Genomic DNA, 24,240 nt, shown 5'->3' with positions numbered 1-24,240 from the left:
TCTCAACTTTGAGACTTGCTACCAGAACTGAAAATTTAGTGAAGTTTTGATCTGGAAAGAATGAAAAGCTTTTAAATTATCTTTTTGGAATTTCATTATGTCCAACATGGCACAAAGAGGTGGGTAACTCTAGGAAGCAACCTAACATTCAGTTGTGTGTGTTGAGAAATGAAGACTCACAGATAGGCACCAGTAAGTACTTACATTTTCTCTTCAGCTTCAAATTATCCTCTTCTTTCTGATATTTATTTAAAAAAACAATTTTTAACTTAATATTTACCTTATTGTCCTATGGTTCCATCTAGGGGTATATCAATCAAGCTCTATTCTCAAAATCCCACTAAAATCACAATGCAGACTAACAATAGCTAACATTTATCCAGTTTCTACTATGTGCCAGGGACTATTTTAAGTATTAAATGAGTATTAAATCACTGAGATAAGTATGCATATTATCCTTATGAGGTAGATATTACTAATATTCTTATTTTGATAATTTTTTAATCATGTATAAATAAGAACCTGAGGTATATGAAAGTCAAGTAACTTTACTGAGGTCACTCAGGAGTAAATGGTAGAGCTTAAGTTTGAGTTTAAACCCATATTCTTAACCAGCATGCCACAGTATCTCTGTAAAAAATAGAAATAAAGCCATAATCATGTGAAAATTAAATGGAGGATCATCAGTAGATCAGACATTTTAATAAGAAGACAAAAACTGAATACCATTTTACTGTCAGAGAAAACAAAGTGAAGAAAACAGTGGCTCAGAGGATGCACCATGAATAACAGCAGCAGAGATGGAGGCTGGGTCTCCAAAAGCTTCGTAGTTTCACGTTGGTGTGTATTTGAAAGGTTTAGATTCAGTTGCGTTAAGGAGGCCCTATCCTATTCCCCTCAATCCTTTTCATAGGAATCATTTTCACAACTACCAGAATGAATATTTAATCTCAGGCTAATACCAGGCACTATTATTTTTAAAATAAATTAATGACCTATCTATGAAAGCCTAGGACTTCTGGTTTGGGTATTAAAATAGCAGAATAAAACTCTCCTCATTTTTGGCCAGCCTACCTAATTTTTCTCAATGGTGATCTGTAAATAAACTACATATGGCATACCCAACTAGTATATTTGGAAAATCCCATATAACATGCCCAACCAGCATTTACAGAAGTTTCCATATGACATTCCCAACCAGGGAATATATCCATATAATATATCTAAGTGATATGCCATATGACATGCTCAATGAGTAGAACACTACCGTACAAGAAGACCAAGCAGTGTACAGAGAATCCTGTTGTATAATAAACTCAGTTAATGTACCTGGAAAACTCCATATGACATACCCAACAAGTGTACAGAGAACACACCATGTGACACGACCACTTAGTGCACATGGAAATGGAGATAAATATTTGCATTTTCCCAAAAAGACTCCTTGAAATCACTGTTACATAGGAAAAGACAGATCCTACTAAAGTTTAACCAGTACAATCCCTCATTTGCAGGCAGCCAATCAGCAGTAAGTACTCAAGGGAAAAAAAAAAAAACAAACAACAGGACAGAGAAGGCCAAGATAAGTAAGAACAGTACAGACCCTGGAGAAATGGTTAAGTCATGCACTAAATAAAACTCTTTAAAGATCTACTTATTATCTTTAAGGCTACACAAGAACATACTGCATTTTTAAGGAAATAAGAATCTCTAGGATAAAGGGGACAATATGAGAATGAAATAAAATTCTCAGAAATTAAAAATGTGATCATAAAGGGAAGAAAAATCAACACTAAACAAATTAAATAAAATCCAAAAATCTGCCAGAAAGAAAAAAAAGGCAAAATATTCATTTTGGCAAGACTGCAATCAATAACAGTAGAATGCAATGTTTTCAAAGTTTTTCAAGAAAATTATTTTGAACTAGTATTTTAGATTCAGTCTATTAACAATGAACTATGAAGAGAAAATAAAAAATTTTCATAGAAGATCTTAGAAATTTTATTTCCTGTGCACTTGTTTACTTAGAAAAATAATTGAAGAATATAAAAATGAAATCCAAGAAGGAAGAACAAGGGTATACAGATGCAAGAAGAGGACAATGAAAAGCAAGCTTAGAAGATGAGGTGTACAGTAGATTTAGATAGCAATTAGTAAAAATACAAAGTAAAACTGCACTCATTTTAACAATTGTGTGGTTAAATGAGCTTAGTGATAAGTTAAAGGCATAACATTATTTTAGTAGAAAAAAATAAAAAAGGCAATGTAACTGCAGGAAAACCCAAAAGCTGTTTGAGTAACTGATGTCAGAATTCTGAAAAAAAAGTAAATTTTATAAACTTAATAGTATAAGCCCATAATACCACTAACAGAAACTGGGCAGTGAAAGGGAAAGATAAGAGAGAGAGAAAAATATGGAGCCACTAATTTCCTAATCTGTTATGGTGGGGGAGAAAGATATTTTCTAAAGTTGATGGATGATTAAAGAAAAGTTGGATTATAGCACTTAATATCCTAAAGATAGAAAATGATCTATGCATAACAATTTAGCTTGCCAAGACTGATAAAACATAGGGAGGAGAGCTATCAAAAATGTGGATAAGCATAAAGAAAATGAAAGTGAAAAAAAATGTGGATAAGCCAGGTTTTTGTATTTCAAAGCAAATCAATAGCTCTTGATCAGTATGAACAAACTAAAAATAACTAAAAATATATAAGTAAAAATAAATTATTTGGAAAGAAGTAGTTGAAGGTATTTACCTCTATGGAATGAAAATTGGAGGAAGGAACACATGGATTCCATAACTTTGTGCAGTCTGGAGTTATAATTTTTTTATCACATGAATTTATTTCTTACTGTAAAGGTCAGAGACCTATCATGAAGCAAAAGAATACTCAAACTGAGTAAACCAGGACACATTTTATTTTTTTTACTTTTTTAATATTTTATTTATTTGACAGCGAGCACAAGCAGGGGGAGCCTCAGAGGGAGAGAGAAAAGGGAGGGACAGAGGGATGTGGGGCTCCATCCCAGAACCCTGGGATCATGACCTGAGCCAGAGGGAGACGATTAACTGACTGAGCCACTTAGGCACCCACCCAGGAAGCATTTTTCAAGGAACTATTTGTCATAATTTTGGTCTCTCTACTCCTACCAACAGTAGAATTGCTTCACCCTAGCTTAGTAAGAGTAGGAAACCATTACCCTTCCTAAGTTTCAAGGAGAATGAGAGGAAGTGGTCACCAGAACTGGGGAGATTAGCTGCATGGATAGCGCAGTATGACAAGAAGATAGCCTGTGGGAGAGAACTGTAGACAATTCATATGTGGAAGAGAGGAAAACGGGAATAAATACCCAGGCTCCATTCTCCTTTCCCTTTTCCCCTCTTTCAGTCCCTTCCACTAACTGATCTGAAGCCACAGGTCAAGGGAGTCCTTTGATGTGGTCCTTATATGTAGAGTTATCCTGGGGGCAGGACAGAACAAGGTGTAAAAGGGTGGAACTATATCTAGAGGAGAAAAATGAAGCCATCTGGCACATTTTCATAAATAAAATGTGTACAATGTCATTATAAGGTGTTGCATTTGCACAGAAAAATTACTTTGGAAATATTCCATCTATCATAGACAACTACTGGTGGTGTGTTATGATTACCTGGTACCTTGATGATTTAAGTGAAAGCACTTTTTTTTTAGATTCAGTTCAAGAAGCTTAAGGAGAAATGAGCAAGTGATTCTTGGAAAGTAAAGCAGACAATAAAGGGTGTGTTACTTGAAGCCATGAAGGAGCTTAATCTTGTGGGGCAACTCTGGAAAATGTGCAAGATATATGCATTAGAATCACTACAAGGTTGAGGGAGATAGGATACTTAGCGCTCTGAGGGCCAATGGTTGTGGGCTGCCTCTGAAAACAAAAGGGTCTTCCTAAGATGAAGGGAAAAAGTCTCCAGAGAGCTAGACATAGACCTTGGGCATTAGAATTTGGCCAGAGTACACGGAGTCTGAGGGATAAGATAGGATACTACTGCTGTCTCCTACTTCTGGCTGATGTGTCACAAGTACATGAACACCAGCTATAGAGATGAACATGTACTGCTTTGGGGTACATGACGCTGAAGGAATTCTTCAAAATCCCATTTGACTGTAGTGACAGGAAGCATCTTTATGTCTGTTATTATTTCAAGCAATCAGATTTAAAAAAAAAACTGATTTGTAATTACTTGATTCATATTTCTTTTTAATTTTTTGACAGTTTCTAATTTTAAAATAAACACACTCAAATGCATCATTTCCCATATTTTGACACACTGGAGTTAAACAATCTGTTTACCAGTGTGCCTGGGTGAACTTGATTTTATAAAAACCTTAGAACAAAAGTTTTCTTGCAATCTCCATGTATACATCTGAACTGATGAAAATGCACCCTTGATTAGGAAATGGGTGACTTTGCTGCGTTTTAAATGCAGGCTCGTGAATGCTCAAATGTACAACTGAGTATAGGACTGTACTAGGGCTTCTCCGTGCTCAGCCCAATCTCAGATAGGGCTCAGGAGCTTCCCTGCCATTCAGATTCTCACATCCATGTGGATAAAAGTATGATGTGTTCCATCAAGACAACATAGGACCAGTGTTTGTCTAATGGGTTTCTTTTTGCATGCTTAAAATTCATATTTGGACTTTTAAACTGTGATAGAAAGTTTTGGCTATTTCCTTTTGCAAGGTTGCATTTTAAGAAGATGTTTTTTTCCAGGTGAGTTGAAAGTCATACCACTATTCAATTATTCAACAAATATTTATTGAGTGCAAACTATGGAAATAACTGGTCTAGTGCTTAAGATCCTTGGTGAACAAAACAAATGAAGATCCCTGAACTGCTGCTTACATTTAAGACGTGAGAGTGAGCCAATAAATCATACATACATATAATATATCAGAGGGTAATATATGCTATAGAAAAACAAAGAAATAGAGCAAAGTAAGAGAGACTGGAAATGCTAGCATCAGGAAGCAGAGTGTAGTACAAAGAAGGACAAAGTCATGGCTCATTGAAAACGGAAAATTGAGCGAAGATATGAAGGGAGTGAGGAAGTTAGGACTATGGTTATATGAAAGAAAAACGTCTTAGGCAGAGGTAGTAAATAGTGCAAAGACTGAAAAACGGGTATAAAATATTTTTGAAAAAAAATTTTTAAGATTGTATTTATTTGCCGAGAGAGAGGGTGCAAATAGGGGGAGCAGCAGGCAGAGAGAGAGGGAGAAGCAGACTCCTCACTGAGCAGAGAGCCCAACATGGGGCTCGATCCAAGAACCATGGGAACATTACCTGAGCTGAAGGCAGACCCTTAACCGACTGAGCCACCAGGTACCCCCAGATGCAAAAATTTTTTAAATGTTAATTCTCTGGTGGAAAGGTCCATTTTAGTTGTTTCCTTAAGAAACCATGAGGAGGTAAGGGTAGAAACAGGGAGACTGATTAAGAAGTGATTGTAATAATCCAGAAAAGAGGTCTTGAGAATTGGTTTCATTTAGGATAAATATTGATAGCTAGGGAAAAAAAATAAATTCGAAAGGAAGATTTGTCCATGGGTCAATTGAGTTGATCAGGCCTAATATGAAGTAAGCATAATGGCATCAGCCACTATTCAGTTAAACTCAACCACGATGACGGGGGTTTATAAAATAAAAACAGAGATCTGAATGCCTCATTCAGCATCCAAGACACAAAAAGTGTGAATGTGGCTGTTTTTCATTAAGGTTCTCTTTTTAAGGTGATGAAAACTGCCTAATTAGTAGATTAAGGAGAGGATTTTGCAAATTGACAGGCTTCATCTTGAAAAAAACTGAGTATACAAAACAGATCAAATCTGCTCTTATCTAATTTTGGAGTTGAGAAACAAACTCTGCAAGCATGCATGAGAAGCTTTCTACCACTTTCTTAAGCTGCCCTCCCCACCCCCATTTTTGAGTCTTTTCCTTTTTGTTACTGCTATGGTGAAGGCATCTCCAACCTGGTAGGTGCTATGGAAAGGCAAAACGGCCCCTCAAAGACATGTATTCTGACCTGAAAAAAATCCCTTCTTAATGGGAAGGGCACTTTGTACTCTATAACAGAAAATAAACAGTTTTTTAGCTTCCATGAGATATTTATAAAAATTACTATTAATACATAAAGGAATTGTCTAAAAAGAAAAAAAAGAATTATATATGCCATGCTCCTTGACCCAAATTCAATCAAATTCCATTAAATTTGAAATTCTATTAAATATAAAAACCCTGACTAGCCAGTAATTATGAAAGTAATTAAGAAGGTTGCCAAATAACTGATCTCCTATTCCCCAAAATGCCAGACCAATACAATTTCATGGGGGAAATCATTCCTATTCCACTTAAAACAAAACATATGGAAATAAAGAACTTGCCCTCAAGTTTTTATCAGAGATAGCACTCCAATCCAACCCCAACAATAAAAATAAAACCACAATGCTATAAAATAATATCTGTGTAAATGGAGAAGTGATTCATATATTTCTGTTGGATTGCTCACTCTAGAAAAGATATTAATCCTTAAGTGACTTATATTTTGTTATAAAAAATAAAGTAATTTTAGGAAGTTACCCCAAATCACTATGAGAACATATATAATTACAAATACATGAGAACTGTCAGAAAACATTTGAAAAGAATCATGATAGTTAGAGATTTGCTTCTTAAGACAACAAAACATGTTATAAAACCACAGTAAATGTATAGGTATGTTACTGGTGCCAAAGTAAATAGGTAGGTAAGTGAATCCAAATTGAAAATAAAAATATAGAAAAATTAAATTATAGTCATATAAACTCTGCTATATAAAGTAGATGGCCCTTAAAATTAGTGGTTAAGGAATGTGGCTAAAATCTAAAATATTTACTATCTGACCCTTCACAGAAAGCGCTTGTAAACCAAAATGTTGTAACTATTTATGGTGACAGGATTTCAGACGATGGACATAGATTTCATTTTGCTTACATATAAGACAATTATATATGAGGATGATTTCCTTGGGTAACTACTTTCAAAATGGAGAAAATTAACTAGTTAAGTTCCATTTAAAATTGGAAAGACTTAGCTAAAATTCGATTTTTATGAAACTGAAAAAAATCCTACTTGCTTTTGTGCATATATTAGCATACCATGGAAATATATCTTGGAGTTGTACAACTAAATGTCATGTGAACAGTGACAACAACAACAAAAACTTTGTAGTTCCAGTTACATGTATTTAATATAAGAACTATTTGTAAAGAATTTATGGGAATGTTGAGCCTTTGAGGAGTAGAAAAGACATCATCTCAGGTCTATTTGAAATAGTTTTGTTTTCAAGTTGTCCTACTTAGATTGTCCTAATGCTTATGGTTGGCAGATGCCTCTGAAGTCAAGATGTGTTTGAAATTACTATCTATAGAATCTCTCTTTTTGAAGAGATTAGGATTCTACCCAGACACCAAAAGATTTGCAATGACAACTTGAGAAATTTTATATTATAGCACTGGCTGGCAAAAGAAAAGAGAGACCAGCCAAAGATAGCATCTGGTTGATTTGGTCTAGATTATGCTTGTTAGTTACATTGATTGCTCTTGTTCCAAATCCTTTCTAAGTGGTCTTACAGTCTTTCCTTAAATTCCTAAGGGTAGCTCTCTATTGGGAAGAAGAGGGACTGACAGCCTAACATTCCATATGGTTATTATATCTCTTATCATGAACAATGATAGTCGAGATTCTAACAATCTCACATGCGTTCTGGTACAGTGAAACCTTTTTCTCTCAGGGCAATATGTTCCCACCATTAAGAAGGGGAGGAAAAACTCCTAAATTCAGAGTTAACTACAACCTTAAGTCTCTCCTGATCATTAAGATAGAGTCAGTGCAGCGGGGTGACAATGTGTTGTCATTCTAGAATTTAAAATTAAGGTCACCTTCCCACAGTCAAATTCATTAGTTCAATGCCTAATGGGTGGACATTTCCAGCATCCACCTGAAATGACTAGCATGTCAACGTGCTTTTGCCATAATTAGAGATTTTAATTGGTATAAAGATTGTCTTTAGAATGGGGTAGGAAGAATAGAAAAATGGGATTTGGAGGAAAAAAAAAAACATAGTAGTTTGTACTTAGAATTACACTGTGGAACATATGCTAAGTTTCATGGAAATGAGCAATTCCATCATGGTAGGCCTGAGCTGGTAAACAAATTTCATTTCTAAGTAATCTGTTGAGGAGCAGAGTCTGGCATAAGGGTATTGGGAATGATTGTCAGGCTCCTTCCAGGCTCACTGAGAAAATAGTAGTACTGCCAGCGTTCGGGGAGGGTAGCTCATGAACGTGTATTTGCTAACTGTGCATGCAGGTAAAATACGTATTTCTTATGATTAGCTCCTCTTCCCAACTGTTCTGGATGGGGGGGGAGGGGAGGGAGCACATGGTTGGTTGGTTGGTTGGTTTGTTGGTTGGTTGGCTGGTTGGTTTTTCTCCATAAGTAACAGTGTGAGGACTAATTTTGGCTTCTCAGATATCAAATTACTTGGAAAAATAATACTGAACAAAGGGGATATGAGGATTCTGTCCCCAGAAAAAATTATCTACCCATACATGCCACTCTTGCCCAAATTAAGGACTGAATGTTATCAAGGTATTGTGTTTACTGCTCTCTTAGCTCAGAGAGTAATCTCTGATAAGTCTGTTCAACCCCAACTTCATTAAGTGGTGAAGATTTGTTGTTGTTGTTGTTGTTGTTGTTGTTGTTGTTGTTGTTTCTTCATTCCACTCTCTAGTCCCTGAGTCAACTGGTCTTTCTCTTCTTGGGTGTGGAAGAAGATGCGAGGGCTTTGAGGATCTTTGTCCCCTCTTCTTTACCAAGGGTCAAGGTTTCCTTACTTCTCCCTCTTCTGTGTGGTCCCGTTACTTCCTTTCTCCCCTCTCCTACTCTGAATCTTATTCAATTTCTCATCATTGAAAAATTGCAAGCCTCTATCGGAGAATCTGTAACACTCTAACCAATGACTTTTTTCTTTCAAACTTACAGTCTTTGTTGCCACTGACAATATAAGTGAATTCTACCTATCAGTGTGGGCTGGGTGGAAAAGGCCAGTGGGGTACAAGACGGTTGTATCTCCAGAAGGCATAAGGAATTATACACTAAACACAATTGGCATAAAACTCCACAATATAAGAAGCTATCAAAATGTGCACAAGGTACCCCAGGTCCCACAGAAAATTCTAGGGGTGATACAGAGTGTTTTAGAATTTCAGGTAAAACACAATACTTGCCATAAGTCAAAACCATCCCAACTACCAGATTGAAATAGTTATCAGCTTCAATATTAGATTGTGCAACTTTCCTTTCAATGGCTTCCTGTCTTTCTTCAACTGTTTTTTGTTTGTTTTTATGGATGCAGCAATAAAAACCAAGCCCTGTGTGAAAATCAGTAAGGAATGGGAAATGAGAGTGTTAGTGTCCCATCAGATTCCAAGAGCTAAGAAGCTGTGCAGTGCTCAGTAGACTTACACTTCCATCAGTAACTATGATTACATAAGAATGAAATAAAAATATTATTTTTCATTTAAGTGAATTGGTTTTTCCTTCACTTTCTGTGTAACTTTTTTCAACCATCTATTAAGTTAGTAATATGTGAATACTTATTAAATTATTTGGACCTAACCTCTTAATACCTAGAACTGTTAGGTTTTGTGTGTGTGTGTGTGTGTGTGTGTGTGTGTTAGGCTTTCCAGGAAGCAATTATTGAGACACTAAGGGCATCATGAAAAAAGAAACACTGGATATAACTGAATACCTGTATCACACTATCAACCTCATTTATACTATTTTCTCCTTTCTTCTTTCCTTTTCTCTTTCTCTCCTTCCTCTCTTCCTTCCTTCCTTCCTTCCTTCCTCCCTCCCTCTCTTGCCTTTCCTTCCTCCCTTCCTTTCTCCCTTCCATTTCTTCTTTCTTTCCTTCCTTTCTTCCATTTACCCAGTCATATGAATTTGTCTAGCTTTAGTCTCTTTCTCAGAATTCTAGTAGGCCAACTATGCACAAGGACAAGTTTCTGAAGTATGATAAGTCTGCTGGTGTTATTTGAGGTCCACACTGTCCAGCTCACCATGCTAGCATTGTCTGGTAGCAAGTCTTATCTCAGAAGAAACCTACTATGATCTAAAGCACACAGCACAGCAAGCACTCAGCAAGTACTTTTAGGTAGACATGTATTTGTTAAATGATTTTTAAATTAAATGTAAAGTGTCCAGAAAAAAAAAAATCAGGTTTTTTTTGTTTTTGTTTTTGTTTTTTACAATAATGTGTTTTGGATCTTTCTAGTATTTTTCCTTCTCACTCTGGTTTGAAAGAAGAAAGGGTCAGTGTTCCCTCCCCCATTATTGTCCTTCCCTTTGTTTTGTTCCCTTTAGATCAAGATGTACTCATGCCTGTGGCTAAGGCCTGCTTAGGTGACAGAAGTGTTTAATTTACAATCATGTAATGTGGAATTGGACAGGATTTTAGAGACTGGTTAGGTTCCATCCTTTATTTATTTATTTATTTATTTTTTGAGAAACCTTACAAAGTTGAGTGGTTTGCTCATGGCCACTTGCATTCCGACTTTCAGAGCTGGGACATACACATAGTTCCAATTTCCAGGCTGATACTCCCTCAATTACACTGCCATTGGTTTCTCAGCAAAATTTAAGCTCATTTCAGCCTTTTAAAAATTCCTGCAGTTGATCAGTCGTAATTTCTTTCCTTCAATTTGAAGCAGTTTATTGCTTCACGTTTGAGAGGAAGCCACGACTTCATCCTGGAGATAGTTCTTTTGTAATGGCGGGCTAACTAACTTTTCTCTTTGGGTTTAGGAAGTACTTGGGAAAGAGGGGCGCTATGCACTATAAATATAAATGGTTATATTCTACTGAAACAAGCTATAGCATATCACGTCTGATATTTTCCGTGACTTTGCATATAGATAGTATGAATTAGGAAATGCACTTTTTTTGAACTCTACAGCTGTTCATAAAATTGTCACAGAAATTTGCATTTAAAATATACATAGAGGGAATTTGCACACATTTATGGAGCTCTCTGGAATCCTTAAGAGGTAGAATTTAATACCTGCTGGCAAATACTTACCAGTTATATGCTAGGAAAAGAAAGAATAACTGATATATGTGAGCCTTGTTTAATTTGGGCTTCATGAGCTCTAACAATGGAGTGGACAGGGCAGTGAATTAGATGGATAGTATTTCCATTTTAAAAAAAAATGGGAAAAAGGGCGCCTGGGTGGCTCAGTAGGTTAAAGCCTCTGCCTTTATCTCAGGTCATGATCCCAGGGTCCTGGCATGGAGCCCTGCATTGAGCTCTTTCCTCAGCAGGGAGTCTGCTTCCTCCTCTCTCTCTGCCTGCCTCTCTGCCTACTTGTGATCTCTGTCTGTCAAATAAATAAAATATTTTTTTAAAAAACGGGAAAAATGGTTTTTTTTGTGATAATATAACAGAGTTAATAAAGTATCATTGGATCAAGGCTATTTTCATGATGCCAAACTAAGAAATATATAATAATCAAAATTTAAAGAAATGGTTAGCAAATTAAAAATGGAATTGTTTAAGGCACCTGGGTGGCTCAGTTGGTTAAGCAACTGCCTTCAGCTCAGGTCATGATCCCAGAGTTCCCGGTTTGAGGCCCGCATGGGGATCCCAGTTCCACGGGGAGTCTGCTTATCCCTCTGACCTTCTCCTCTCTCCTGCTCTCTCTCACTGTTCTCGCTCTCAAATAAATAAATAAAATCTTTTTTAAAAAAGGAATTGTTTAAAGAAAAGGTATTGTTTTAAATAATGCATTTACATTTAAATTGATTTTTGCAGGCTATGGACTTTTGCACAAGTAAAACTTATTGAAAAACTGCATTATTCCAAAATGGGTTTAATTCCAAATAGTCAAGTTTTGCTAAGAATTTCATTTTTTTATTACTAAAGTAGTGCATATTTATTGTGGAGGATTTAGAAAACACAAAGAAATACTAAGGCAATTAATTAATGTTCTCATAATTCTACCATCTGGAGATAATTTTCATTAACATTTTGTGTATCTTTCTGGATAAGGGTTTCAGTGAGAACATAAACATCCAACACTTCATTGTTAAAGGTTATACTGTATTATATAAAATTGCTAAGCAATGGTTAAATGTTTTTCTCTTCGGGGACATTTAGGATGTCTGCATGTTTTTCCAAGTATTAACAATATTTTGATAAACACTTTCACACTTGTTCATTTGCACACCTTTCTCATTATTTGCTTAGGATAAATTCCCAGAAGTGGATTTTCTAGATTAAAACATTTGTACATTACTAAATCTTTGGATAAACATTTCTGTATTAACCTCTAAAAAGGTTGTATAAAATGTACCAGAGATGTTCTTTTCCTCTACGTGGCTTGAAAGTCTGAATACCTACTCACATCTTTATTGACATGAGGAAAAAAATGAATGGGAACCATAATATTTACTTTGTGTTTTAAATTACTTATGAGACTTTACATTTTTGTGTGGTTACTACAATATTTTTAAAAGCCAAAATGCATACAGATTACAGACAATATCCATGAGATAAGAATATACAGATGCTAATAATTTATCATGTTGGTTATAGTCACAAAGTTATATCTCTGAGTGTGTGGTATATCTGTTTGTCTATGAAATAAAATCTCATACGAATGTTCAATTTCCTCTTGCTCTCCTCCTAAATCCCATTTCTCTAGCTTCATCTCCAGAAGCAACCTTATATCACAAATTTGTTGTATATTATTCCAGTCCATGTTTTTACTTCCAGGTGTTTTAAATTTTTTTTTCTTCACTTGTATTTAGAAATGTCTAAGTTTCACTGCCTTCTTAAAAAAAATGTTCTAAAGTTTCTTGCATCCATTATTCTTATTTTTCATTAAGTTGGAATTCATCCTTAGGTAGGTAATTCTTTTAGAGAAGAGCTATGTTAGAAAATGGAGTTTTCTAATGCTGAATGAGAAGGATGACTTGGTGAGCTCAGGGTTGTTTTCACTTTGTTTTACCCTGAAGCAGCCAACAGTCTGTGCAAGAATACAAATGCGAAAAGATTCTAAATGGATGGATATAGCACCCCATTTTCTTCTTTATGTCTCACATAGGCCTTCCCCAAATTCGGTGGTCCTGACAACCCATGTGGAGTGAAATATGCTCCAGGCAGGAAAAACACTGATCTGTGGGTTTCTTTTTTTATTTTTTTCTTATTTTTTTTCCTTTTTAATCCTGAAAATCATTAGCACCCAAAACAAGTTTACAACTATTTGAGGGCACCCAATGTTCATCCTCTTATATTCCTCACTAAGAGAGGTATATAAGAGTCCTCAATATTGGACTGACAAGTTTCCAAGATAAACGTGCATACTTCTCCATCTCCTTTGAAAGGAATACAGCAATGAGAAAAAAAATAAAATTGAAAAATAAAAAACTAAACTAAAAGTAATGGACATTACTTGGTGGGCTTTGGGAAAACTCTTTATAAGAGTTGGATTCAGTTGCTCTGTGACTTTTTGTCCTGGACTTTTGACAAGCATCTTGAAAGCTTACAAAGGACAGGGTCACAACCTCAGGGCAGCAGGTTGAGAAGCTAGAGGTATTTCCAGATTCCTTTTGTGTAAGAGAAGATGCTGTAGGAGGGAGTGGTTAGGCGGATAAGAGGACAGGAAAGAAGAAAGAGAGGGACAGAGAGAGACAGAAATAGACACACACACACACACACACACACACTAGGTTAAGGCATTAAATTTTGAGATATTTGCTACTAACAATTGAATACAACTTCTAATTGCCATAGGCATGTAACATAATAATCCCACAATTTAGGGGCTATCACAAAAGGAATATCCACATTTCCTGGGCCTTAGAACTTTTTTTTTCTTAGCCCTGATGAAGGCCGTGTCTCCTTGCCTGCACTGGTGCTGGAGGCTCAGTTGTGTTACATGAATATGTCACTAGGAACTTCCTGTGGGCAGCTGCAGCCTTAGTCCAGCACAGAATGACTTGCAGCAGAATATTTGAGTGACTACAGGTCCAAACATGTCTTTATTTAGACTCATTATTTGAACAACTGCTTAAATATGTGTAGAATAAATCTAGTTTCAAAATCATTTTCATGTATATTATTAAAGATATTACTTCATTTCTTGCAACCAAGCTTATGATTGTGAAGTCTGATTCTAGTCTGATTTTGTGGGCTGTGAAAGCTTCTTAGGATTTTTTCAGTATCTTATGATTTAGAAATTTTGCCATGATGTTTTTAGGTGAATACTTACTTTTTACATTTCCTTTTTTTGGTTTTAATGACACTAAGTGGCTTTATCCATAGGAAATATTATGCACTTCTTTACTTTTGAGAAGTTTTCTTTCATAATTTCTTTCACTGTATTTCCTTGCCTTTCGTTTTTATTGTCTCTTTCTTCTGTTGGAATTTACAACATTATCCTCAATGTCTCTTTTATGTTTCCCATGTCTTCTTCCCATTTCATAGCACTCTTGGAGAAATCCTTGGTTCTAACTTCCAATTCACCAATTTTTTTCTCAAATGTACACATTTAATTATTTAGCCTAACTTTTGAGTTTATTTAAGTAATACTTTAATAATCATATATTTTCATTTCCAAGACCGCTGATTTTTACTTTCTAACATAATCTCTTCTACTGTCCTCTCTTGTACTTCTGAGTATTTTTAAAATTATACTTATTTTTAAGTCTCTTTTTGTTCACTCTCTTAACTCAGTTATTTTCTCAGTTGCTGTTATTATTACTGATTTTCAATCTCAGTGTCATTCTTTCTTAATGAGTTGTCTAAAATATTTGGTATTTCTTGATTGTGTGCCCATCTTATACTCAAGATTCCCAATAAGCTTATCTGTGACTTCTGTTATTTGATTGCAACAATTTGTCTACAGTAAGGAGAGAAACAATGTGCTGCTCAGCGGGTGCAGTTGGGTTTTCCAGTTGTATTACTTTCTAAATTACCCCAACATAACTGGCCTAAAATCACACCCATTTATTATCTCATAGTCTGAAGGTCAGAAATCCAGGTGGGCTTGTATGATATTGTGACTGATAATAAGAAATATATATTTGAACTTTGTCCCTGGTTCTGAGAGCCAGGGTTCTCCTAAAACTCTTAGAATTTCCTGAGTGATGACAGTTACAAAGATGTCTTTCATTAATAAAATTACTTTGGAAAGTACCTAAGGATGGGGGCTGGTTGCAAGAAGAACCAACCCTTTGATTAGAGGGTTAGAACTTTCAGCATACGCTCAGCCTCTGCATAGGGGAAGGGGTTCCCACAGGTTGAATCAGTTGCCAATGTCCATTGTGCTTATGTAAAGAACCCTCCATAAAACCCCAGAAGGGCAGCGTCCAGAGAGCTCCTGGGTTTGTGAACACATGGAGATTTGCTGGGAGAGGGCAGAGAAGCTGTGCATCCTTTTCACACCCCTTGTCCAATGCATCTCTTCCCATGTGGCTATTCCTGAATTATGTCTTCTTACAATAAGTGATCTAGTAGGTAAAATGTTTCTCTGAGTTCTGTGAGCTGGTCTAGCAAATTTATCAACTCCATGAGAGGAGGAGAAACTGGTCCAAAGCACAGGTAGCAACCTGGGCTTGTGATTAACCACTAATGTCTGATGCTGAAAGCTTTGGAGAGCACTCTTATAAAACTGAACTCTGAACATGTGGGATCAGATGTTATCTCTGGGTAGGTAGTGTTAGAATTGAGTTAAATTGTAGGACACCAGGCTGGTGTCCAAAAATTGCTTGTTGTCACCACTCCCCATGGTAGAATTGGGTATAAGAACCCAAAGAGTTTGACTGGGTTTTCTGCTTAGGGTCTCACAAAGCTGAAATCAAAGTGTAATCTGGACTAGGATCTTATTTGCAGGCCCACATCAAGCTCATTCAGATTGCTGCAGAATCTATTTCTTCATGGCTAGAGGTCTGAGGTTTCTGTTTCTTTGCTAGCTGTTAGTTAGTATAGAGCTTGGAGGCTGCTCACACTCCTCTCAAGTGGCCCCTTCCATCTTCAAACTAGGAAGGGGAAGTGGAGTCCTTCTCACTTGTATCATCTCTCTAGTTTGTCCTTCTCTCAGAAGCCAGAGAATGGTCTCAGCTTCTTAAGGGCTTCTGTGACTATAATAAATCTCCTCTGGTCAATCTAAAATAATCTCCCTATTTTAAAGCCACATAGTAGAATCACAGGAGTGATATCTCATAATACTCACAGGTTTTAGTGATGCCTCAGCTTCCTGCTTCTTTGAACAAGATGGGGTGGGAGATGGATGCTCACCCAGTGGTATAACTCTAATAATCAAACTGAGAGCTAGATTTTAGATTGACCTAAGACTCACTTCTTCTTCCCATTACCTCTAAACTTGGAGAACTTAAAAGGACCCCACCCCCAGTTATTTTTTTCATATAGTTTTGGACTTGAGTATTTCTTTCAACATAATCCCATATGTCTTCTCTCTTTAAAGGCTTCATCTTCATTTTCTGGCTCACTGAGGGCATCCTCATCCTCAGCATCCATCTGCAACACCTCTTTCAAGTCTTCCATGTGCCAAGTGAGCACTTCTCTATTATGGCTTTGACTTCTCAGTAGCATTCTGTAGAGGTGACTATCTCCCTTCCCTAAAATACTCTTGCCTCTGAGCTCTCTTGTTAACTTCCTGGTCATCTTTTTCAGTCTCCCCTGTAATCTCCACCTTTACTTAAATTCTAAATATTGGAGCTTCTCAGAGTCTATTCTGGACTCCTCTTGTATTATTTTGGTTTTCTTCTTAGTAATTAGTCTCCATGGTTTTAAATACCAAATATATCCTGATGACTTAGACATTTTTATCTCTACTCCATACTTCCCTCTTGTGTTTGAGATCTGTACTTCAGTTGTCTTTTTGTTAGGCATCACAAAATTAATGCATTCAATAGTAATCCTTTATTCTCAAACTCCAACCTGTCTCTATCCCAGTAGCTCCCATCTCACTAGTATGGGTATCCCTGTTACCTCCCTGCCCAACAAGAATGGTATCCCAGTTACCTTCCCGCCCAACAAGAATTCATGATACATCTTCCCCCCCACCTCACTTGGTACATTCAAAATATCATAAGGGCCTACTAATTTCACGTCAAATTATAAACTGTTCACATCTCTCATCTGGGCTACTGAAAAATCCTCATCTAGTACTTATCCACACCCTTGCTCCACTTTTGTCCACTACCCTTGCAGCACCCAGTATGACACTAAAATATATAGTGTATAAACTTAAACATCTGCTCAACCTTCTAATGGTTTCCTGTTGAAGTAGGATTAAAATTTTAACTTCTTCCCAAAGCCTAATAAGGCACTTGTGATCTGTTTCCCATTTAGCTCTCCAGTCTCACTTTTCACCCTTCACTGCACTCTAGCCACATGGCCTTTTCTAACCTTGCTCATGCTATTTCTGTTACTGAAAGGATTGTTTCTTGGTTTTCCACCTGCATGATTTGTAATTGCCCTTCAGATTCCACTTAAATTTTATTTCCCCAGAGAGGATACTTCCATCTGCCTGTTTAATGCTCTCTGTCATATCTGTCCCTACTCATTTTCTTATTTACCTTTTTTTTTTTTTTTTTTATTAATTGTTAATCAGTCTATGTATCTACCACCAAACTCCAAATTTCATGGGGCAGGGACACTACTGTCTTGCTCATCACTGTATCTCCATGCCTAACATAGTAATGGTATAGAGTGTTTTCAGGAGATTTCCTGAGCAACTAGATGATCTAACAATGACTGAGCAATGAATGATGACAGCACAAAATACTACTGTTGTCAGTGCCTATTGACATTTCATCAATTTTCATTTATCTCAAAAACATACAATTCCATTCATGAATTTATTTTTTTGCCACTACCTTTGTTAATTATTGATGATCCTCAATACTTTATCCTCATACTTTCTCAAATATGCACTTTGTTTAAACTCAACTTTATTTAAAATTAATATGTCTACCTTTGCTTTGATTTAATATTTTGCTGCCACCCTTGCCTCTTACTTTTTATTATTCTAAATAGATAGTATATTGGTTAATTCCATATTTTCATCCAATTTGTATTTACTGACATTTAGTAAAGGAATTTAGCCTGTTTGCATCTGTTGTCATTAATGCTATGCTTTGTTGCTTATAGTGTCTTGTTTTCCATTTTTGCTCATATGCCCCTAATCATTTGGAAGTATAGGGCTTTGGTCCTAAAGAAATCCTTTGGGTTGTTTTTTTTTTTTTAAGATTTTATTTATTTATTTGACAAACAGAGATCACAAGTAGGCAGAGAGGCAGGCAGAGAGAGGAAGGGAAGCAGGCTCCCTGCTGAGCAGAGAGCCCGATGCGGGACTCGATCCCAGGACCCTGAGACCATGACCTGAGCCGAAGGCAGAGGCTTAACCCACTGAGCCACCCAGGCGCCCCGGACTTCTTTATTTCTTATTCCAAGCATGGTACCCTACAGGTGACAAATAATAATGGTTTTAGTATAATGAAGGAAAAGTGTTCAAAGCTTTCCACAGAGGAAAGAAAAGGTCAGTGCAGAGCAGCACTTGAAAGCAGATACCATATCTCCGTTGGTTCGCCATGTATCTCCAGTACCTAAATCGTTCACTGAATACAGGGTGGGCCCCAACAAATCACTATGGACTAAATGAATGGCTAGAATCTCTTTCTTTTCTGGTGCCAGGAAGTATGACCTAGAGCATCAGGTCTCAGCCGTAAACATGGAGGTTCAATATCCTCATTCTTGCCCTAGACTGTGGTCATCTTTTCCCTGATAAGTTTCACAAGGGACACAAATATGGGGAAAATAAAAACAAATTAACATTATATTATTAAGTAGGATTTTTGCCCCAAACCTCAGTGCCTATCTCTAATATGTACAACTAAGTGACTCTCCCCCTGCCTCCTTTCCCTCTTCCCCCCACCCTGGAAAATGGACAAGTCATCTCAGGCTTTCTCAAACTTTGATGAGAGATAATAGTAAGTACACATTCAATGAAGTAAGATGAAAATTCCAAGGTTCTTGGTTTCTTTCATTATATTTTAGGTCACTCTGAGCTGGCCCTAGATTTTAACAAGAATATTGACATCTTACTTTAATTTTTGTGATTGTTTTCTTTGTTTCTGTTAATTTCTATCCCTATATACTTTTTTGTTTTTATTTTTTAAATTTATTTTTTTTCAGTGTTTCAAAATTGTTTATGCACACACCTAGTGTTCCATGCAATACGTGCCCTCCTTAATACCCACCACCAGGCTCACCTATATACTTTTTTAAGTACTTTTTCATTTCCTATATGATATTTGCTGTATCTGGAGGATGAGAAATTAAGAGAAGAAAAGGAAGAGGAGAAACAACTACCATATATGATTGTGACAAATCCCATATATGATTGTGACAAGGTGACTGGTGATAAAATGGAAAAAATCTGAGATTCTGTTAATACTTTTTTATTTCCTTTTGGGGGTCACTGTCAATGACATACTCTTTGGCCTGAAGAGAAGTTATGGTCCTGCATTTCACCATGCTGTGAAGGCACTAATCTGAGGACACTGAAGAAGCATGCCTTTGGAGTTCAGTAGTGTTGCTGACTGTATTCCAATTGACATTAACTTGATAATCTCCTTACATATCTGCCTAAAATGATTGATTTGTAGCCCCATGAACCCGACTGGGTTTGATGGTGAGGCTAACTCTGTTAGAATCCTTTCATTAAAAAGCAACACAACAGGGATTACTGGATGGCTCAGTCGGTTAAGCCGCTGTCTTTGGCTTAGGCCATGATCCCAGAGTACTGGCATTGAGTCAGACATCAGGCTCCCTGCAGAGCAGGGAGCCTGCTTCTCTCTCTGCCTCTGCCTGCCACTCTGCCTGCTTGTGTGTGCTCTCTCTCTGACAAATAAATAAAATCTTAAAAAAAAAAAAAGCAACACAACAATAACAACAGCAACAACAAAAACTGTAAGCAACCTATAATACTAGAGCTCTGCTTTCAAATCTTCTTTTTTATTAAGCAATAATTTTCAGTTCACTAGATGAAGCAAATTTACAACATAGTCTTCGTGAATGCCAAATAAGCCAATGCAAAACAAACCACCTATAGCAAGTGATAAGAACACTGAGCAAAGGAGCACATGTTCTGGGGGAAAAAAAACCAAACCACTACTATAAAGAACTTTACCAAGAACTGTTATATTCCCTTCATCCCATTTTCTGGAAGTGAACAAAAGCATCTAGCTCTTTGTGTTCATGTTAAATGTCAGATCAGAGAATTCTAATGCAAGGTAAAAAAAGAAAAAAGAAAAAACAAGAAAAGAAACAAAATGGAAAACTGCTAATTTTCCTTCCTTTCTCCCTGAACTATAGAATGAAGAAAGATTCATTCTCAGAAGGATTTCCTAGTAATGCGATAAAGTGTATTTATACCTCCTCAAGGAATGTATTCAACCTCAGTTTGAACAACTATCTCCTTGAATTTTTCATTTGCATAATTGTGAAGCAGTAGTGCCTTTAATTTTAAATCTGTTTTAACAAATCCCTACACAATTTCCTTCTGAAATGATGTGGCTGACATTAAGAAATACAAATTGCTGAAAATATATCAATTCTTTAAGTCCAAAGTATCTCATAATGTAAAATACATTTAATCTGAGGTATAAAATATATTTAACATCTTTGTTTTCTGATGCCATCTAAATCATCTACTGGTGACCGAGAAATAATGAGACAAATATGTGGAGGGATTTTAGGATTATTTATTTGAAGGACAGGAAGGTCTAGAGTAATCTATTATGCAGGGATGATGACTGCTGCACCATGGAGAAAGCCAGACTTCAGACATGGAAAGGTGCCTTTCTGAGCTTAGTGTGCAGATAACTCACCAAAAGAGATTTATTGAAAAAGTAATGAGCAAAGATCGATGCATTACCAGTTAATTTATAAATCAGTCCCTATAGACTCTGAGAGCACAAGAGGTCTAGCTTCATTCATAAGATTATAACGCTCATGGTTACTGGAAAGAGATTTGAAGCCATTTTTCATCCATTCATTTTTGTTTATCATGTAGAGAAAGATTTAGATATTCTATCGAGAAAAGAGGAAAAGCGCTTCGGGAAATTCAATGACGTTCCGACAGTTTGATGACGTGTTTTCTGCTACTGAAGCAGTAGGATTAATGCTGCCTGGCACCAGTGGCAAAATTTAATCACCCTGCAGCACAGGAGTGTCTCGGTGGTTTATCACCCACATTTGTGCTTCACAGGAAGAGGGCTTTTCTTCATTACAACTGTGTAGTTAGCAGTCTGTTGACACGTTCTTCAAATTAACTTCCATTACATGCTGTTAGGTATGGCCACTTTACCTTCACCTCCACAGCTATTATATGATTGTGACAAGGTGACTGGTGATAAAATGGAAAAAAAATCTGAGATTCTGTTAATATTTTTTTTATTTCCTTTTGGGAGTCACTGTCAATGACATACTCTTTGGCCCTGAAGAGAAGTTATGGTCCTGCATTTCACCATGCTGTGAAGACACTAATCTGAGGACACTGAAGAAGCATGCCTTTGGAGTTCTTTTGCTATGTTCTTGGGGAAGGAGGCTTGAGACCAAGGCGGCAGAAGCCTGAAGAGACCCAGTGCATGAGTGGGGTGAGCTTACCCTAGCCTCTCAGAAGCGAGTTTAGAGTGGTCAGTAGGACAAGTTTCTAGCTACTTCCTTAGTATTATAGCTTTACCTGCAGCAGGGCAGCATTGTGCATGGTTTGTTGGGGACAACCAGCATTAATGACAAGGATTTAGAGTCTTTAGTGGGTTTAAGAGCAGTAAGACAAATGCTTTCAGCATCAGCAGAACAGAGTTCCTGCCTTAAGGCCTGCAGGGGAATCAGCAACAAACTGGGGTTTGGGCTGGATCCACAAGAAGAGTGATCTGGAAATCAGCTGTAGAGAACAGCAGCGTGGAAGGTAAATAGAAATCCTGGAGACCTTTTCACAGGAAGTACAGTTGTGTTTACTCATTTACTGAAACACATTTAAAATTTAAGGATCTTAGGACTAACAACAAGGAAGAGTCTGCACTGACAAGTGTTCATTGAGCACATAATTTGGGATTCAAAAGTGAATAAGGTACAGCCCTTATCCTTGAATTCGCGGTGTCACAGGGGAGATGGACACAGAAACAGATCATTTCCATTTGAATAAATTCTGTAATAGACATAATGGAGATAAAACCAGGAATTAGACAATTAAGTCCAATGAGCATTAATTTTCTCATCTGATCACGAGTTCCAAACTATCACTGTGATGATAAAAAGAAGCAATAAATGTAAAGTGCTCAGTACAGTGCTCGAAACCTGAGCTTTCTCATCTGTAAACTAATAGGTTTCTCGTCTGTAAAATAATCTAACTTTATGAAGTTTGGGGGAAGACTAAGTGAAGCAATGTGTGTAAAGCACTGAGCACATTGCTAGGCATATGTTAAGCTCTCAAAATTGTTAGCTATGGGTCTTAATTCTGCCGTTATTATTTCCATGGTGCAAACATAGGGCAGCTAGCTCCATGTGTGGCACATCTGTGGGATGCTAGGAGGCTGTTAAAGCAGTCTTCCCAGAAATAGAATACCCGAGATGAGTCATGAAGAAAAATTTCTGACAAACAAAAACGAGGAGAGGGCATTCTAGTGTATTCAATTCACCCATGTAACTTCTACTTGTAAGAATTATACCATTTCTTATCTGCAAACTGTTGAACCCCTAGGTGAGTTACTAGGGTGAGTCTTAGAGCTATTCCTGCAGCTTTGCTGCTGTGAGTGCTGTGTGTAATTGTGCACACACAATATGCTTCAAGTTAGGAAACTAGAATTTTTGTAATGCCATTAAGTGAGAGTTATTAAAAGCAGAAAAAGAAAAAAGGAACAAAAAGTTAGGGATCTGGTTTATAAGGTACAGAAACTCACTCAAGTTATTTCAAATAGAGTTTTTTTTTACTGCAAGGATGAATATGTACTAACGAAGAAGAATCCAAGAAGCATCCATAGTAAATTCAGAAAGTAATAAAAGGCCTACTTTTTAAAAAAAAAGTAGTTTGTGTTTCATGGTGTTTAGCCAGATTTAGATTGAAGATGGCATAGATATTTCACATTCCAGTTCTGTCTTCCCCCTCCCACCCTCCCTTCCATCCCCCTCCCCTGTCCTCTCCTCTCTGCCCCTTCTTTCTCCCCTTCCCCCTCCCCTCTGCTCCCCCCCTCCCCTCCCCTCTCCTTCCCTCCCTTCCTCTCCTTCCTTCCTCTCCTCTCCTTTTCTTTCCTTTCCTTTCCTTCCTCTCTCTCTCCCTTCCTTCTTTCCTTCCTTCCTTCCTTTTTTTTTTTTTTTAAAGATTTTATTTATTTGACAGAGAGAGAGATCACAAGTAGGCAGAGAGGCAGGCAGAGAAAGAGAGGGGAGGAAGCAGGCTCCCTGCGGAGCAGAGAGCCCGATGTGGGGCTCGATCCCAGGACTCTGGGATCACGACCCTAGCCGAAGGCAGAGGCTTTAACCCACTGAGCCACCCAGACACCCCATCTTCCTTCCTTTTTTTGCTACCATTCAACAAAACCTTTATTAACATTTAGAACAACTATTGAGAAAACAAGTGATTCAGCTATTACTGAAGTTGGTAATTTCCAAACTTAAACTAGGGCAAATGGCTACAGTGCAAAGTAATACCATCCTTGGGCAGTATGAATTCAAGACTGAAGAATTAATAGCCACCTCTAAGATGGAGAACCAGGTGCAGAGTCAACTCTTTCTGGATGTTGTAATCAGAAAGAGTGAGGCCATCTTCTAGCTGCTTGCCTGCAAGGACAAGCCTCTGTTGTTTCTACCTGTTTTAGATGTGTCTTGCAATTACTCCGAGGTTCTACCATGCAATCTCTCTCACAGTACTCTTTCATATGTTAGTGACATTTTAAATTTTCCTTTCATTATGTATTTTGGTGGTGTTTTTGTTAGATATTGGGAGAGGATGAGTTTGGGGAATGCTAGCCATTTGCCAATTTAAACCTATGTTCCTTTTTAAAATGTTAGTGCTTATTTTATTGGGTGTGTTATGTGTGAGTTTATTTATGATTTGCCTTACAACTCCAATA

This window comes from Enhydra lutris, unplaced genomic scaffold, assembly GCF_002288905.1.
Source record: "Enhydra lutris kenyoni isolate GAN:26980312 unplaced genomic scaffold, ASM228890v2 scaffoldscaffold18, whole genome shotgun sequence".
Lineage (NCBI taxonomy): Eukaryota > Metazoa > Chordata > Mammalia > Carnivora > Mustelidae > Enhydra > Enhydra lutris.
Note: the sequence above shows the minus strand (reverse complement) of the source record.